General features: G+C 40.6%; 1 protein-coding gene across 2 annotated transcripts in view; it reads left to right on the forward strand.

The window, feature by feature from the left end:
* The first annotated feature begins 16,880 nt into the window (after positions 1 to 16,880).
* LOC101860748 (uncharacterized aarF domain-containing protein kinase 5) overlaps positions 16,881 to 18,164 on the forward strand; it is a 63,387-nt gene continuing 62,103 nt past the window's right edge. For both annotated transcript variants that reach the window (XM_005101507.3, XM_005101508.3), the window contains exon 1: positions 16,881 to 17,034. The gene's annotated coding sequence lies outside the window, so the exon portion shown is untranslated. The remainder of the gene's footprint in view (positions 17,035 to 18,164) is intronic.

Raw genomic sequence — 18,164 nt, forward strand, 5'->3', positions numbered from 1 at the left:
GTGTCTGCATGTGTGTATGTGTGAGTGTATGTGTGTGTGTGTGTGTGTTTGTGTGTGTGTGTGTGTGTGTGTGTGTGTGTGTGTGTGCGTGTGCAAGTGTCTGTGTGTGTATGTGTGTTTGTGTGCATGGTGATTTTTCGTCAGCCTTTAATACTATCCAGCCAGCTATCCTTTTAAAGAAATTAGAAAACCTGGGTGTTACGGTCAATTTAATATCATGGATAGGCACTTTTCTTACCAACCGAACCCAGTATGTAAAATTAAAACATTCTTCATTGACATACATCACAACAAATACAGGGGCCCCTCAAGGATGTGTTTTGTCACCAGTTTTATTCACACTATACACGAACGATTACCAACTAAACAACAGTAACATCAAGTTGCTAAAATTTGCAGATGATTCAACCATAATTGGGCTAATTCAGGCTGACCATAGCCACTCGAAATTAAATGTGAAAACATCGAGCAAGTGTCAGACTATAACTATAACTATTTGGATGTTACAATAGACAACAAACTCAACTGACGTGTCCACATTTCTCTCCTCCGTAAAAAAGTGAACAAAAGACAATTTTTTCTTAGGAAGCTAAAGTATTTTAAATTTGATAAAACATTGATGTCCATGATGTCCATTCAACCATAGAAAGTATGGTCAATTTTTGTATAACAGCATGGGCCGGGAACACAAGACAACAAGATAAAGAAAAATTTAATCGACTAATACGAAAGCATGTAAAATTTCAACATCTACATTCCCCTACTTGGATGAATTGTACATAACAGCTTGCACTAACAAAAAAAAATTCATTCCATCTTTTTAGACAACAAACATCCCTTGTTCCCTCAAATAAAAACATCAGTCAGAAGTAAAAAACCTAGACTTCTGATCTGTAACAAAGAAAGATATAGAAGGTCATTTTTACCATCATCTATCAAAATGCTTCCATCTTAACCATCTTGTACAAGTATACTTACGACCTTAGAGCATGCATCAAAATAACATTGAGTGTGTATCTAGCTTACGATTATTATTGTTTATATTGCTGCTCCGTTATATTATGCATGTGATTGTAAGCCTACGTGTGTGTGCATGTACGTGCGTGTGCGTGTGTGTGTGTGTGTGTGTGTGTGTGTGTGTGTGTGTGTATGTGTGTGTGTGTGTACACGTAGTGAAACACCAAACCAATGTGCTAGGATCAGGACAATAAAGATGTATCTTATCTTATCTTATCTTATGTGTTTGTCTGTCCATCTGTATGTGTATAAGACTGTGTGTGCAGGTGCGTATAAGTGTTATATAAGTGTGTTTGTGTGAGTATGTGTGTGTGTGTGTGTGTATGTTTGTGTGTGTGTGTATGTTTGTGTGTGCGTGTGCGTGTGTGTGTGTTTGTGTGTGCGTGTGTGTGTGAACGTGTCTGTGCATATGTGTGTATGTGTGTGTGTCTGTGTGAGTGTCTGTATGAGTGTCTGTGCGTGTGTCTCTGTGTGTATGTGTCTATATAATCCGCGTGTGAGTGTGTGTGAGTGTATGTGTGAGTGTAAGTGTGAGTGAGTATGTGGCTGTGTGTGTCTTTGAGAGTGTGTGTCTGCTGCGTGAGTGAGTCTGTATGTGTCTATGAGAATTTGTGTCTGTGTAAGCTGTTTGTTCATGTTCAGGTTTATAATTCTGTCAGCGAACTTTTTAGAAAAGGCGTTTTGTCAGCGTGAGTTCTTTCGAATTTTGAATGTTTATTTATTCAAAACCTAGTCACAGTTTCACTTTGATTTTTTTCACACAAGTAGGGTAACAGGCCAGACTATCGAATTAGCAATTTAAAAAAAAAATCGCGCTTGAAGGAAAAAAAGGCATTTTGTCAAATTACAGCAGAAGGCGCTCATTCTATCTGGCCTTTAGTTTATTATTCTCTCTTGTTAGACTGACGAGAGCTGAGCGAGGCCCAAACGTCCAACCCTAACAAAAATGGCGGACGACCGATTCAAAGAGAGAGAGAGAAGGCAGGCTCGCGGTCGCGCGGTATCTAGTGAATAGAAAGTAGTGGTTTATATCTATGATAGGGCCTACCTTCTTTTCTGTGTTTTCGTTAAAGGTAGAGGGATGGAAAGGCTGGAGGACGAGTTTATATTGTGCGTTGTCTTTTATCGTCATTTAAATTTAAAACCGACATAATAGACAATGAAGGCCTCTTGCGTCTTGATAGTAAGTTGACAGACGATCAGAAGGCAGTAGGCTCCTATGTTAAGGTAAAGCTTTGCCTTGACGGTTGACATAGAGGAAATAGAATGCCCAAGTACCACTTCCCTCCCTTCGGACATTGACAACTTTGATACGCTCCAAAGAAGAGACGTCGTAGCAGGCCAACGTCCAGAATAAAAACAGGTGAAAGGGTGGTCCTGACTTTTCTTTTTCTTCTCTGCTAGATCTCATGAGTAGTCGGCTACTTGTTTTTCAACCTGTGGTGCAACGGATTTTTAAGTTGGCCTATGTGATCGGGGTTGGTTGTTTGTTTGTTGTTGTTTTTTTTCCTACCCAATAAATACCGGGCCCGTGCTTCAGTTCAAGCAGCCTCGTTCCGATTTCGAAGGCACTCTACATGTTTATATTACTGACTAGAGTATTTTCAGATTCAGTTTTTTTTTGGTAGAAATTTTGAATTTTGCCCGGGTGGCGGCCGAAACCTACTACTATCCATTTTAAGACCACCAAGGGATCTTTAACGTGAGCAACTCGCATACGAGACCTCAAGATTTTTTCGCCTTTATCTTAGAAGGCTAGGTGTTCGATCTTACCTACTATAAGATCAGGGGTGACTGAAAGACAGCAGTATGGAGGAGTAGCAGTAGCAAGAGTATAAAACCAAGAGGATTGGGGGAGGGAGGGGTGGGCAGAAAGTGGAGATGAAAGCAAATGACAGAACACGACTAGAGAATAGGAAATGGGGTGAAAGGAGAAAATTTATGGGAATTAATTTTTTTGTCGCTGTCAGGGTTCGAACCCGGGACCTTTTGAAAGAGAGGCAAACACAGTAGGCGTACCTCTAGACCACGAGAGCCCCTCGTAGCAGAGCAGATAATAAATTTTAAGAAATAGTACAGACTCGTTCTAACAGAGGTCATGCCATTGTGTTGTATAGGCCTAGGGCACAGATGGCCTAGGGTCTTCGGTTCCGATCAACACCTTTATCGTATCGAGTACAGGTATCGAATAGTGCTCTTGTCAGCAGTCATCCAGTCATCCAGAAAGAAAGGCATCTTGCGTCTTGTATGTTTGATCACTGAGGCGTTTTCATTCTTCATTGAACTGACCGTGGTGGCCGAGGGCCTAGCCCTACGTATGCCTCAGAGTCATAGCATAGTAAGTTGTTGTCGTCTACCTCACTATTGAGGCTCTGGACCATGGCCAGGTGGTTCCACTCGGTTGAGCACACTGAAGAGAAGAATGTTTTTAGTTAGCAGGTTTTGACGCCCTCAGCTTGAAAATTCTTTCTTAGCTTAACTGAGCTACTGTGACTGTGGCTTACTGAGGTAGGAGAAGCTGGCAAGGAAAATACGGTAATCATGTAGGCCTACTCGCTTGTGTTCATAAGGAGCGCACAATTGAGGCAGTTTTATTATCATTTTTTATTTTTAAAACACTATGAGCAGGGGCGAAAGCTGGCTTGTTTGACAGGGTAATCGAAGTGAGACAATGAACCAGATAGAGATGTCACACAAGAATCTTACTCGAGGCGGCAACCCTGAGTTGTGAATGAAAGCAAATCCTGAATTCATAATATTGTACGTTCAACCGCCCAAAATAATCGGGAAAGTATCTCATTAAATACATGTAGGTCTATTTGTTCCAGCTTACACTAAATTTAACTATAGATGGAAATACACGAACAAGAAACAAAGCAGCGATGTCAATATTATACGTTATACGTAACAAATATCAACTTGTCATTTCAAATTGAGCTGCTTCGGTCAAGATTCTAGCTTTTTGCGACCAGGAGCCGGTGTCATAATCGAGATCACGATCTGATTATACGACGGTAAAAAGTCAAGGAGGAAAAAAGCTCTGAGAGCAGTCATGAGATTATAAGGAGTTAGTTCCCCTCATCTTTGTGAGGTAGACTCGACCAGTGTAAATACTCAGATTAGCAATACATGTAGTTAGATTACATGGCAGTGGCGTGAAAGGGTCGTTGTTGTTAGCGATCCAGTAGCATCTGAGCGTTAACTCTTCTGCATGATGCCATTCGGTAATAGTTGCATGTTTGTTCTAATTGTTGTCTTGAGGAGTTGGGGCAATTAGATGTGTGGGGTAGCTTGGGAAGAAAACATCCCCTTAAATCAGTTAGTTTTCTGCAGAAGAACAGATGATGTTCCACTGTCTCTGAGGGGTAGTCACATAGTGGGCAGCAGCAGACTGCTTTACTCCAATTCGGTTGAGATGTTGGTTGAGGGGTACATGTTGTGTTCTAAGTTGGAAGATTATGGATTGATTTCCCCTCCTCAACTCATTGATTGGATCCTTGACCAGTGGTTTATTCATGTGACCATACATCCTCCTTCCTGTCGTACCTGTGGCCCAATCATTCATCCACTCTTCCTTGAGGTTTGACTTGATCATTTGGCAGCAGGTGGTGAAATTCGTAGGAATTTCAGGCTGGGGGAGGCTAGCTCCTTTCTTTGCCAAAGCATCAGCTCTTTCATTTCCCGGTATCCCATTGTGGGCAGGAATCCATTGTAGGACTACTCTGACGTGGTGCCTACTTATCAATTTATGTAGACTCCAAATCAAGTGCAAATATCTTTGTTCACATCAGTCCCACTCTCAAGTGTCTCTAGTGTTGAAAGGCTGTCTGTAAAGATAACGATGTCTGTGGTAGTAAGTGGGTTAGTGTCAAACAAGTAGTTGATGTAGTTTGCTGTGATGGTGATAGCCTGTTGTTCGGCAATGAAATTGGAGCAGAAGGACCCGCTGGAATTAAAGACTTCTTTTTAAAAAAATCCCACTCGGCAAGTTGATCACTGACCCATATCCAGCGTTGATTGTTGCCTTAAAGGCAGATCCATCAGTGTATGAGTGGATCCATGTTGGATCAATTGTTTCAAGGGCAGAATGTTTTAGTACTACAAGATATGTGTTTTTATTGCTCTTGTCCAAAATTGTTTTCCTAATTTCTGGCTTTGCTATTGTGAGATGTGGTGGGAGAGTTGAGGGAACACTTATCAGAGGTTCTCGTCTTTCAGGGAGGTGATGTTTTTCTTGGAGATTGAAAACAGTGTCAAGTACAGATTTTGTATTTTTTAGTCTTTGATTAGGTTTCCACATGTCAACAAGGATTCTATTAGGGTGGTTATTTTCTAGCCTTTTAGATCTTTCATATACTTCTAAAGCTGCCCGTTTTCTTCGAGTTTCTAATGGCTCGATATTTGTGTGGATTTCACAGACCGCAGTCGGTGAGGTTCTCATTCCGCCAGAGATAAGACGAAGAGCTTGGTTTTGGATGGTGTCCATTGAGTTCTTTGTAGTTTTACTGCAAATGTTTTGTAGAACAAGATTATAATCAAAAACAGCTCTGATATATCCTAAAGAGAGGCCTCTCAAGGTGTTTTTGTCTGATCCCCAGTTGGTACTGGCAAGTCGTTTGATGAGATTAAGTCTCTTCATAGCCTTCTCCCTGAGGTTGTTGGTGTGTTGTTTCAGGTTGAGTTTGCTGTCAAATTGTACTCCAAGATAAACTGGGTTATTCTCCTTTTTCAAGTTGGTGCCATCTATTTTGAGAGGGATTTCTGCATTTGCAAGGTTATAATTTCTCGTAAAAACAGAGTAGACAGTTTTTTCGCAGTTTACTTTCATCTTCCATAAACGGCAATAGATTCCTAGGGAATTTAGAGCGCGAAAGGGGTAAACAGGGTATTAATTGTGGCAATGAAACAGTTCTAAATGGAAGGCATACTGTTCATTGATGATTATGATTATGAACGTCTTTTTACATTTAATTTATGAGGTCTGTGTCTATAGATGAATTTGACTGCTATGATGTGCCTTAATTAGGAAGGGAGGCAGTGATTATTTGATAAATAATGCCGTCCAAAAGAAACTTGAAAATGTTATCACCCAATCATCGTGTTAAAAAGCATTGCACTACCTACTCATGCAGCATACCAATTTAAAGCTAGATAAATTCTGCATTATCTGATACATTGATATTTCATCGATGTGAAGAGACGCCCGAGATATGGTCTCTCCCCAAACTAACCTTTAAAAATCAGGCTTAGCAAAATTGTACGAAATCAAAGAAACGTAAAATTGTCTTTGCGTGTGTACTGAGGTGCTTCAATATTGATGGAATGGATGTGTTGAACATCAAAAGAAAAAAAGAATGTTATTGTCTCTGCAACGAACAGCATCCTCTGATTTCATTTTGAAATAGATTAGAAAACAGAGTAGTGATAAATACCAAGCAAAACTTGGACGTAATCATTAGTATGATTTTGTTTTTGTTTAGGAGCTATTATTGGTGACACTGTGTTTGTTAGATTTTGGACTAATCATCTGTCAGTAAGGAGCAGAGGCCACGAAATTGCCATGAATTTGGGTGGTCTGGAGTGGAATAAACAAAACCGCCCCCATTTTTCACCGGAAGGCTTGGTTTAGTGTACTGCATCGCGCACGTGCTGGAACGTCATGTCTTATCTTTATTTTCGTCGTAGTGTCGTTAAGTAATTGTTTACTTGAATGACACCATGGCGAAAAATGTAATAGATTGACTTTGATGGTCTATTACAAGCATACAGCTCATTTAAGACATTGAGGCAGCCATCAAGGGTACACCAGAACTGAACTTTATTCAGAAGAGTAACCAGAGAGTATTTAATTATATTATATTTAAGAGTCTCTGGAGTAACATACAAAATAACAAGAGGCAAAAGGGGACATAATCATTGCAATTAATAGGTTACTACTTAGAAGATTTATGTCCCTCTATTCAATATGATTATTATAGATTGATTGTTACTTTATTACATCCCTCCATCCTTGATTAATGTTCACAAAGAGCACAAGCGTTACCTATCCAAATTTGATTGAACATGAGAATATCGACGTCTATGATATTAATATTAAACCTGATTGGAGAACAATGAGCGATTGGGTATTTGTAAGATTATCATCCCAAATCTAGTAAGTCTTCAAATGATACTAGAGTTTACACAAAATTTAGATTGACACTGACAAAGAAATATGAAACACGTTAAAAGCACGGGTATAGTGAACATGAAACACTCAGGCCTACAGCATTCTGCTGAAAATTACAACTTGAAATACATATAGACTGTCCTAGAGTGTCACAAATTCAACTTGTCAGGAGAGTTAATTTTGCGAGTTGATTTTCGCAGTGGCTGTTGAGTTGGAGTAATTTAACGAGTACCAATTGGTGTACTTTGATCAAATACTGTGGGCACATTTTCATGGTCAAATATGACTGGGTTGCCGTTTTCGGGTTCAGTGGCTTCTGAATTTAGCTTATCCAATTCAACACTCACAGGTCTATTTACAGGATTAGACGCAGACTGCACATTTGGCGTGGACCGGTCACCCTGTGTGGGAGTGACTGATTCATGTTCATTTTCGGCACATGTTAATTTGATTTGGTCTGCAGGTCTGCTTACCAGTGTTCCTTGGTCTGTTCTAATTTTGTATGACACTAGACGTGAACATTCAATTATTTGTCCATGCAACTATTACTCACCCCTTCCAAAAATCCTGACATACACACTGTCATCCATCCTCGCCTCTCTTTCCCTGGCTGTTTTGTCATTATTGAGTTTTTGTGATTGCTGGTGTTGTATGACAGAGTGTTGTACAGTTGGGTTGAGAAGATCAAGGTGTTTCTTTAGTTTTTTTTACCCCAAAGTAGCTCAGAAGGAGCTAAGCCTGTTGTGACGTGTGGAGTGACACGGTATTTGGTTACGAATCTGTTTTCGTGTACCTCTCTCTCAGGTCAACCATGCAAACAGTACTCATGTACTTTGCTCAGACATTCATCACTTTCTGTCTCTTTTGCAACACCAGTTGCATTCACACTTGAGTTTTCAATGACACTGAATAACATTTCAATTTCTTCAGGTTCATAGTCTGAACATTTGTCTTTTAGAGGTAAACGACTCGGTGCAACTGCACTGTTCTCAGAGCCAGGCCTGTACTCTAATTGGTAATCATAAGCTGCGAGGGTGATGGCCCATCTTTGCACTCGAGGTGAGGCATGATCTGGAAGAGATTTATGCTCTCCAAATAAACCTAAAAGAGGCTTGTGATCAGTTATGAGTGGGAAGTATCTGCCAAACAGGAATTTGTGGAAGTTCTTAACCCCAAAAATCAAGGCTAGATCTTCCCTGTCCAGTTGAGAATAATTCTTCTTAGCTTTATTTAGTGACCTACTGGCAAAGCAATGGGTAACCACCCATTGCTTTGCCAGTCACCGTGTTCATCTTGGTGTGCTTACACTGCGCCAACTCCATCCGGAGAGACATCACAAATCAAGATCAACGTTTTTCCAGGGTCATAATGAAGCAAGAGTGTCTGAGACGACAGAATGTCTTTAGCTGTTTGGAAAGACTTATCTTGCTCTTTACCCCCAGTGCCAAGGCACATCTTTCTGCAGAAGCTTGTACAGAGGGGATAGAGTGTTTGACAAATTTCCTATGAGTTTTCCATAAGTAGTTTATTAAGCCTAGGAAGGCTCTGAGCTCTTGGGCTTTTTCTGGTTTGGGTGCCTCTTCGATGGCTTTTGTCTTCTCACTCTGAGGTCTGAGACCCTCCCTGCACAACCGATACCCCAAGAATTTAATCTCGTCAAGCATGAATTGACATTTTTCTTTGTAGATTTTCAAACCTTTTTCCCTGGCCATCTTCAAAACTCTGTTGAGAGTTTGAAGATGCTCAGTACTGTTTTTACCTGTAATGTACAGGTTGTCAGAGTACACACACACACATTAGGAACTTCGTGGAAGATACTGTCCATGACAGCCTGAAATATTCCTGGACCTGAGGAGATTCCAAAACAGAGTCTTTGGTATTGGTAGAGACTCTTGTGGGTGTTTATGGCAGTGTACTGTTTAGAATCACCATGAAGTTCCAACTGAGTGTATGCGTGAGAAAAATCCAATTCAGTGAATTTTTCACCACCTGCTAGTTTGAGAGCAATGTCCTCAATGCTGGGAAGAAGGTATCTATTTTGCTCAATTTGTTTATTTACAGTGACCGTGTAGTCACCGCAAATTCGAACTGTGCTGTCTTTTTGGGGGCACGGGCACTATAGGAGCAGCCCACTTTGAATTTTCAACTTTTTTCACAATGCCATTAGCCTCTAGCTTATCTAGCTCTTTTTCTATCTTCTCACGCATTGCGTAAGGCGGCACTCTGGTCTTGCAGTATTTAGGCTTTTCATCCCTGAGAGTGATTTTGACAGTTCTGTCTTTCAGTAAGCCTGTCCCTTCAAAAGCACTCTGGTTTTCTGACAGTACTTTTCCTAGATCTACAACAGAAGTTTCTGTGTCAAATCTATGAAGTGCAAAAACTGACGGCCAGTTAAGTTTTAATGTGCAAAGCCAGGTCCCTCTCCCTCTACCACTTTGAGAGGAAGTTTCAAACGTTCATCATTGTGATTCACCTGCACAGTACATTCCCCAACAATTAGAACAGTGTCACCGGTATATGTTTGTAACTGTTTCGATGACAGTTGCAGCTTGATTCCTGAAATGAGACGGTTAAAGTCAGCGTGTGTGATAACAGTAAGTGCTGCACCAGAGTCCAACTGAAAATTCACACTCTGGTTATTGACTGTGAGTGGGACATTGAGTGGAGACGAAGATGACATCCCAGATATGGTGAATAAAAGGAAGGTAGTCTTCACCCCGGACTCGGATTGGTCCAGTGAGTTGTCGACGTAGAGGTTTCTCTGTGGTTGAGGTTGTCTACGTTGACCGCTATTGTACTTCTGCACAATGGGTGGGTTTGGGACTGGACCTACAAACTTTGGCAATGTGTCCGTGTTTATCACACTTGTAGCATTTAGATGTCTTAAATTTACACTGTTGAAGGAGGTGAGGGCCAAGACACCTATGACACTGGTTAGATCTAGACCCAGATTGCTGTACTTGACGTGAGGTTGCATCAGATGCTCTTGGGTAATATGACGTGGTTTTGCTAGATTTAGAACCTAGTCTGCTGTTGCTTTGTAACGAATTCACAGAGGCTGTGGGGGCGAGTGCTCTGGCAGCTTCATATGTCTGTTGAATCAACGTTGCGAGCTGGAAGGCCTTGTCTAGAGTTAGCTGAGGATCGAGGAGTAACTTCCTCTGGATGTCAATATTGTTGACGCCAGTGACGAACCGTTCACAGATTTTGTCGTTGATAGATTCACCAAACTCGCAGTGCTCACTTAAGTGTCTTAATGCAGCCACATATTCGGCAATGGTTTCATTGTCATGCCTGTTCCTAGCATCGAATTTTGCATGTTGCAAGAACTTGGGCTGTGGGGGTGCATGATGGTTTATCAGAAGTGTGCTTAACTCATCAAACGTTTTTGTTGAGCGGGTACAAGCAGTCAAGTCCTTAATCAAACGAAACTGACGTGGGCTTATCACAGTAAGCAGAATAGCTCTTTTATTTTCATTTGCTGTAATATTATTAGCTTCTACTTCTAAATAGAATGTCAGGCTATCTAAGTAATCCTGGATTCTTTCATCCACCGGATTATACTCTTTGATCTGGCCGTATAAAGCCATGTCTAGTAAATACTTAGATCTAGCCTTTGGGCTTCTTGAAGTACTGGAGCTCTAAAAAAATAGCTTATTAATATGGGTTCTGCTCGACGCCAAAATGTAATAGATTGACTTTGATTGTCTATTACAAGCACACAGTTCATTTATAAAGACATGGAGGCAGCCATCAAGGGTACACCAGAACTGAACTTTATTCTGAAGAGTTACACAATAGACAAGAGGCCACAGTTGTCACTTAATTACAGAAAATAAGGGTAAGACATGCATAGCAGTAAATAGTCACAATATGATTACTACATGTACAAGTATGTGAAGTCCCATGAAATAGCAGCTGAAGAAAATCGATTTTATCTTCAATCCAGACCCTTTGTTTGCAACTATATGTGACATGGGATGAAATGACAGATACATGTGTTAAAAAATTATTGGACCAGATGCACAAAGGGTTCGTGCCCTACTACAGGAGACCAATGCAAGGCGCCAAGGAAAAATATATCAATGAGCACATTTAAAGTTAAGTCCAAGTTTTGCGTGGTATTTATGATTGCTCCATTTTCCGTTTGTTTGAAAATACCGAAATGAAATATTGTTTATTGCAGAGACAAAATGTTCTCTTCATTGGATATGCAATGTATTTCCATTCTATCGATATTGATGCTCCTCAATACATTCCCGATAATAATACATTTCTTTGATTTCGCACAATTTTGCAAAGCCTGATTTTTTCATGTCAGATTTGAGTGACCATATCTCGGACGCCTTTCAACATGGATGGAATATTGATGTGTTAGATGATGCAGAATTTATCTAGCTTTGAATTGGTATGCTGCTCGAGTGGGTTGTTCTCAAGGAGGTTAAAGTAACGGGGGATGCTCTGTGGGCGGCACCGCACGCCTGATAGGAGCCCTCTCTTGCAGCGGAACTATGGTCTACCTGCGCTGCACGACTGACGACTCACGCGCTGAAATCTAGAGATAAGGAAGGAGGTTTTATTCCGAGGTCCTTGTAGTCAGTTAGCAAAAATGCCTTCCACCTGTGTTATGTTTAAGTGTAAGAACCGATATGGTTCTGCAGTGGACAGAAGTTTTCACATGTGTTGTTTTCCTTTTTTGAAAATCGAAATGAAAGTGTTTTTATGCCCCCAGCGACACAATTTAGATCATTAACATTTATAAGAGGCTGGCTCCGGCGTTACCTGCCAAGGCCAACCCGGGCTGAAAGGGATACAACACCCCAGCTGAATGACCGAGATACTTGATTTTTTTTTTTATGTTCTATTCTTATACGTGTGTGTGTGTGTGTGTGTGTGTGTGTGTGTGTGTGTGTGTGTGTGTGTGTGTGTGTGTGTGTGTACATATTATAGTATAGGCCTAAATTTTAATTAAAGTATATATTGCTTTCCATTGTGTATGCAAATTAGATGCTATGCGGAGCAGACCTTTATTTTGACGGGATAAAATCTATAGAGTTTAGGTTTCTACATGTATCTTGTTTTCTTATTATTTACTAATCATACACACCTAAGCGTATTGAGTTTAATCAGAAAAATTCAGACTTATTTTATTTTTTTAAGCCCATTCATCCCTTATAATTACTATAAGGCTATAACTGTTGTCTAAATGTAGATATCGAGAGGCTCCATTAAAATATGAAATCAATACCCAATAACAACAATGATGAACTATGTTAAAGAAACACTAAACCATATCAGATGAGGGGAGGGGGGTAGGGTGGGATGGATAAGAGTTTGAGTCTTGTTTGATATAGAACAATACTCGGTTTAAATCTAGTTGTATTAGTCTTCACTATTCCACAATTTATCGGTTCATTTAATAGGATTCCACTGTTAAAAAAATAAACCAAACAACAAATTTTTACAACTGCAAGAGTCATCCTTAAGATAAATACCCCCCCCCCCTCCCATCTGAAGTGTGAAGGGACTAAAAACGCTGCTTTCCATAATATCATTTACTGAACCAAAAATTCCTTCAAAGGCCATCCATGCTCATGCATGCGATCACATCTCCGCTCTAAATCTCGATACGTGATTGGCTACAAGTTTGCTCCAGACGCAAGGATTTTACGACAAAGGGATCACACCCAAGTGTGAACTCCTCGACGCCTTTGACATCAACATATCCAGCAACACAGGACAGAATCTTGCAGATACATTTCTCCAATACATAGAGGAGCAAGACATCGACTTTGAGAATTGTCGTGGCCAGACATCCGACAATGCCAGTAACATGTCTGGTAAATACACTGGAATGCAGAAAATTTTGAAAAATAAAAACAATCTTGGGGAATGTATTCCGTGCGCAGGCCACTCTCTAAATTTAGTTGGTCAATCAGCTGTAGATTGCTGTGTGGAAGCAGTGTCTTTCTTTCAGTTCCTGCAGCGCTTGTATTCATTTTTGTGGGGGGGGGTTTCTTCTTTCTTCTACATATCGTTGGAATATTTTATTACGACACGTTGAGGAAAATCCTGAATGTCTTGTCCCAAAACACCCATCGGACACCCGGTGGTCTGCCCGGGCTGATGCGACAGAAGCAGTCTTCAGGGGCTACAAACAATTCCAAAGTGCTCTACAAGAGATTGCAGAAGATATTGACCAGACTGGTCTCATGAAGCTCGAAGCTGGCGCACTTGCAAGTTATATGGACGCCGTTCAATTTGCTTTAATGTGTGAACGTTGGAATGACATTTTACATCGTTTCAATTGCTGCAGTAAACTGCTACCAAGTTGAACTATTGAACTAAGCCCAACCATTGGATTGTTAAAATATTTAGACACATATATAGACGAGTGTCGAGGAAAGTTTGACTATTACCACGACAAGGCAAGTGACCGATGTGGAAGCAGCATAATATATAAATCAGACAGTCAGAGAGCACGTGCACACAGGAAAACAGTAGATGATGGAGATGCCGCAAGTGTGATGGATGAAATGTCGGGTCAGGAGAAGTTCAAAGTGAATACATTCTTGGTTATCATGGACCAACTGAAAAGTGCCCCATGCAGACGAATTGACGCCTATTCAACAGTAGTGCAGCGGTTTGATGTTTTAACAGAGTATGATTCAATGTCAGCTGAAGACATCAATGCTGCAACATCAGGACTTGTTCATGTCTATCCACATGACCTCTCTCCTAACTTTCCAATGGAATTTAGACAGTGCCTTTGTTGGGTGAAAGAGCAAGTACATCCGTATAATGCAACTGGAAGCGCTCAGAGCACTTTCAAACTCTTGCATACCACTTGTGTCCACTCAGCTTTTCCAAACAGCGAGATAGCATTGCGGATGTATATGTCTCTAATGTCAACTAACTGCACTGGCGAACGTTCTTTTTCGCAATTAAAACGCATTAAAGGCGTTAAGCGTTCAACCATGTCTCAGCGGAGGCTAGGGATGCTAACACTTCTTTCAATAGAAAGCGATTTACTGCACAACGTCGACATTTTAACAAAGTCGTTGATGAATTCGCTGTTGCAAAAGCACGCAAAGTGGCTATCAAGGTAAGAACAAATAATGCATAATATTATTGTTGTGAGAACTTAGTTACATTATTTTACTGGTATGTTGTCCATATTCCATAATGTCATACTTTGGACTGGCTGACAGACAGACACACGCACAGACAGACCGTGCATGTGTGTGATGTGTGTGTAGTTTTGCACGCGCGCGCGCTCGCATGTGTGTGTGTGTTAAAAGTGTTTGGGGGGGAAAAAAAGTTTGGGGGGGGGGGGGGGGGGGGGCGAGAGGATTTTGCACCATATTTGACTCTTTCAGGCCACTCAGTGAAGTGTGCCTTGGGGCCAGCTGGGTCTTAATCCGGCACTGCCAGAACCTAGACCAGGCAGTAGGAGCACAATCATATTTGAGATGGAAATTAGAGGCTAGCCGTAAGTACGGCTAGACTGGTTGGCTAGCCGTACTTAATTAAGTACTTATTCTTAATGTGAAGGTTAGACTGACCATTAAAAAAAAAAGTCTACTGAATTGTAAATATAACTTTTTAGTGTGCAATATCTAAAGTATTTGTATTTGAGACGAAACCAGGTGACTTAATGACAGTGCATGTATTTTAAACCTCCTGTTTTCTAATGTTGATAGTGCCTAAGATAAGTACGGCTAGACTGCTCAGTCTAGCCGTACTTAAGTACGGCTAGACTTCTTGGCTAGCCGTACTTAATTAAGTACGGGTAGACAGCCAGGTTAGCCGTAAGTAAGGATGGCAAGACTCATGATCAGTGGCGATGGGTGGACCAAAATTTGGGTGGGGCTTAGGTTGCTTCCAGTTTGTTTGTTTTTACCACCAAATAGCAAGCAGTAAAAATTAAACAGTGATGATTTTTCTATACTCACGGTGAGCCACGGCAGTTTGAGAACCATTCAAATGGGAAGAGTTGCCTTTGTTTTCCATCTCTTTGTTCTTAGTTAAATTTTTGTTGATGGTGGGGACGAAGCCGATTCACCTCCAAATTTCCTCTAATTACTATTAGTTTTCGTGTGATGAAAAAGTTGCTTTACAAGTAGTTCGACCTGATTTATAACTGTTAAATCTCAGCGGCACAAACAAGAACACGCACACACACAGCACTTCAAACATTTTATTCATTATTATACTTCTATGAGCTGGATTAGGCCGTGTAGGCCTAGTCGAGAAAGTTGAACGCACCCAACAAAGAACCAAAAAGCGCATAGGTATCTGTGTCAGTGGGGAAAAGTGTGTCGTAAACTTTCACCCCATTGTCAGAGCTAGGAGAGCGTGAGTCCTCGGTACAGTGTTTTTTCCCCCCAGTCTTCTACCTTTAGGCCTATACAAGTAACAAGAAGAGTTTCATTTTAAGGACAGGCTGTGGGAAAAGGGCTCATTTTTGCTGAGCCCTAAAGACATTTGATTGGCTGTTGGGTTACTATAGTTGAAAGTGGTGCAAGGAGATTAAAAGTAGCTCTAACTCCTTGAAATGGTGACAACACTGATTGGATAAGCGAGCAAGCCGCCACAAGTTGATCAATGATCACTCTGTTCATTGCGTGCGGTCACAACGGTTTCAACTGCTTATTTCATTGTGGAGAAACTTTCATTTACTTTGGGATAGAGTTGGGGGTGGTGGGTGGGGAGGGGGTAGGGGCTCAAGCCCGTGAGCCCTACCCACCGCCACTGGCTAGACTGTAGCCTACTTATTGATGGCTGAAGTGTAAATGAAATTTTTAGTTTGCAATGCCTAAAGTATTTGTATTTTAGACAAAACCAAAAGGTGCCTTAACTGACTTGCATGTATTTGAACCTGAATAATTACTAGATCTAGATCTAATGAGATCTGTGTATTTAACAGGCTTGAGTCGATATTGGGCCAAACCTAGATCTAAGTAGTCTAGCCGTACTTATAAGTAGTGCGGCTAGCGACTCGTAGCCACTTCGTTTGAGATGTGCCGTCTTTGACCATTAATATTAATGTAGGCCCTACCACCAAACTCGCTACGAGTGTTTTCATCGTTTGATCCCAAAAGAGCGATTTATAGACCAGCTATTATGTTTAGTTAAAGCGCGTGGACTTTGGCATGGCAAGTTGATGTACCGCGCTATAAACACAGAAATGACAGATACGGCGCCAACAAATTAAATGACCTTGCTTTGATATAACATTTGGCAAGTGTTCGTTTCTGGCATCTTTTATTGTATTATTGTGTCATGTGTGTGCTTTTCGCAATAGAACATTAAAAAAATAAAATTGGGCGCACTGCACGACCGTGCTCTGACGAACCACCAGCTGGCCAAGATCAACACCTTGCGCATGTGGTATAGATCTAGAATCTAGATCTAGATTTCTAGATCTAGATCTAGGAGGACAGAAAAAAGGTAAACAATTTTTTTTTCAAGCAAAATTTAAAGTAGCAACAAGTTGGGAATTCAACAGAACATCAATTTGATTTGTCAAGCTACAGATCTAGTTGGGTGTGCGCATCCCCTTCTTCCCTTGAGAGTCCCATCAGAGACACTAAAATATATACTCTGGTCCCATGGTGAAACCATTAAATTATGCAGTAAGCACAAGGCCTAAACGGCACGAACTGCATTATACCTCACTTATGTTTTTCGTCTTTCATAACTTTAGTCCCGCAGCCCGCAGCTTTGGGCAATGCAGTATGCACTTCAACTTCAATGCAGGCTCGGGTCATCAAAGGGAGAGGAAAGGTTGAGAAACAGCGGTGGAACTGATGCAATAATTTATTCAATAATATTCTAGATCTACGGTAAGATTGAAGTTGAACTTTGGTGGACCCAAGGTCTGTATCTTGTTTAATGGATGAAGTTGGATATCTAAATCTAGAAGAGAACTCTAGAGATCTAGCTAATATCTAAATCTAGAATATAGATCTAGATCTAGATAGATCTAGATCTAGATCTAGAGATCTAGATCTAGATTAGATTTAGGTCTAGATTCTAGATCTAGATTTTCTAGATCTAGAGATCTAGATATATAGACTCTAGACTCTAGATATCTAGATCTAGATCTAGAAATCTAGATCTAGATCTATATCTAATCTAGATCTATCTAGATCTAGATCTAGATCTAGATCTAGAAGCAGACAGAAGATTTAGAGATCTATAATCTAGATCTAGAGATCTAGATCTAGATCTAGATCTAGAATCTATGGGCTCTTTGGAAAGGAAGAGGCTAGCCGTATTTAATGACTTAAAATGACGGCTAGACTGCTAGTCTAGATCTAGAATTCTAGAATCTAGATCTAGATCTAGATATCTAGATCTAGATATCTAGATCTAGATCTAGAATCTAGATATATCTAGATCTAGATCTAAGTCTAGACCGGAATATATTATGTAGTCAGTCTAGATTCTAGATCTAGATATAGATCTAGATTAGATTTAGATCTATAGATTCTAGATCTAGATTTCTAGATCTATATATCTAGATCTCTAGATCTGGATCTTGTTCTAGATCTAGATCTAGATTGTAGATCTAGTTAAGTAGACCCACTATACTATCTAGATCTAGAATCTATCTAGATTAGATCTAGATTCTAGATCTAGATCTAGAAGCAGAAGATTTAGATTAGTAGTGGATCTAGAATCTATGGGCTCTTTGGAAAGGAAGAGGCTAGCCGTACTTAATCATAAGGCCGGCACTATTTCTCCGAACGTTCGGGAAAATAAAGCTAGGCACTATTTCTCCGAAGGCCGTCGTTATTCGGACTCGAGTCTGAATATGAAAAAATGTTATTCGGACTCGGGTCCGGAAAAAAGGAAGTGTCTTCGTTCTATAGAGATCTAACGTTCAGTGCTTCCAATTTTCCGCCATTTTTTAGTTTCCCCCACACCTTATCTATATGCCGATCCAATGCCCGCCGCCTCATTGATAAGC

This window comes from Aplysia californica, unplaced genomic scaffold (assembly GCF_000002075.1).
Source record: "Aplysia californica isolate F4 #8 unplaced genomic scaffold, AplCal3.0 scaffold00286, whole genome shotgun sequence".
NCBI classification, from domain to species: Eukaryota; Metazoa; Mollusca; class Gastropoda; order Aplysiida; family Aplysiidae; genus Aplysia; species Aplysia californica.